Raw genomic sequence first — 923 nt, 5'->3', positions numbered from 1 at the left:
GTGAGAAAAAGTAAGGTAGGATTAAGATTTGTTACCAGCAGGCATTAGGTGATAAAATTTCACAAGGATACAATGATAGTTCACATAAGACATAAAGCATAAACTACCTTTAGTTGGTTGCATAAACACATAAGAGGCGCAATTATCATAGAAATTAGGTTAGAATTAACTTTGTTACAGAGTAACTAGTTGATTTTCTAAATTTCATTTGCCTAACCTAATTCAGGTATGAAATAAAAAGGCCCCTGGACATCGAGCATCCAGGGAAGTTAAGCATTGTTGCTGAACCCAATTCTGCTGCAACAAGATGGCAACAGTGGTGTGAAGAATTTAAGATTTACATTGAAGCTTTAGGTAGTATGAAAGATGCACAGAAGAAGGCGTTATTACTGCACACAGATGGTAGAGAGGTTCGGGAAGTGTTTAAGACACTACAACCTACCGATTACACTAGTGAAGCTGCAATTGAGGCTCTTACCACATACTCTGCACCTCAGGTCAATAAATGTTTTGAAAGATATCAATTTACAGCACAGGCATATCAGAAAGACCATGAGAGTTTAGATGCGTTTGTAAATAGACTCGAGAATTTACCTGTTTCATGTGAATTTCTAGTATTAGAAAATGTTATCAAACATCAAGTTATTGCCCATTGCACATCACAAGAGCTAAGAAAAAAATTACTGCCAGATAAAGATTTAAGACTAGAGGAGGTAAAAATTATATGCAGACCTCTAGAAACATCAAATAGGCCAAGTAATATAATAGGTAATTCTACAAGCAATAGAATGGAAAATTCTAAAATTAGCAAGATAGGCTCAAAGTTGAAAGACAATGAGAATCAGAGAAAGAATACGTCAAAGCTTAGTCATAGGAAATTGCCGAACTTTAATGCTTACCAATATCACAAAGCAAGGAAATGC

Source organism: Palaemon carinicauda, chromosome 8 (assembly GCF_036898095.1).
Source record: "Palaemon carinicauda isolate YSFRI2023 chromosome 8, ASM3689809v2, whole genome shotgun sequence".
Taxonomy (NCBI): Eukaryota; Metazoa; Arthropoda; class Malacostraca; order Decapoda; family Palaemonidae; genus Palaemon; species Palaemon carinicauda.
The sequence above is the reverse complement of the archived record's forward strand: the minus strand, read 5'-3'. Positions refer to the sequence as shown.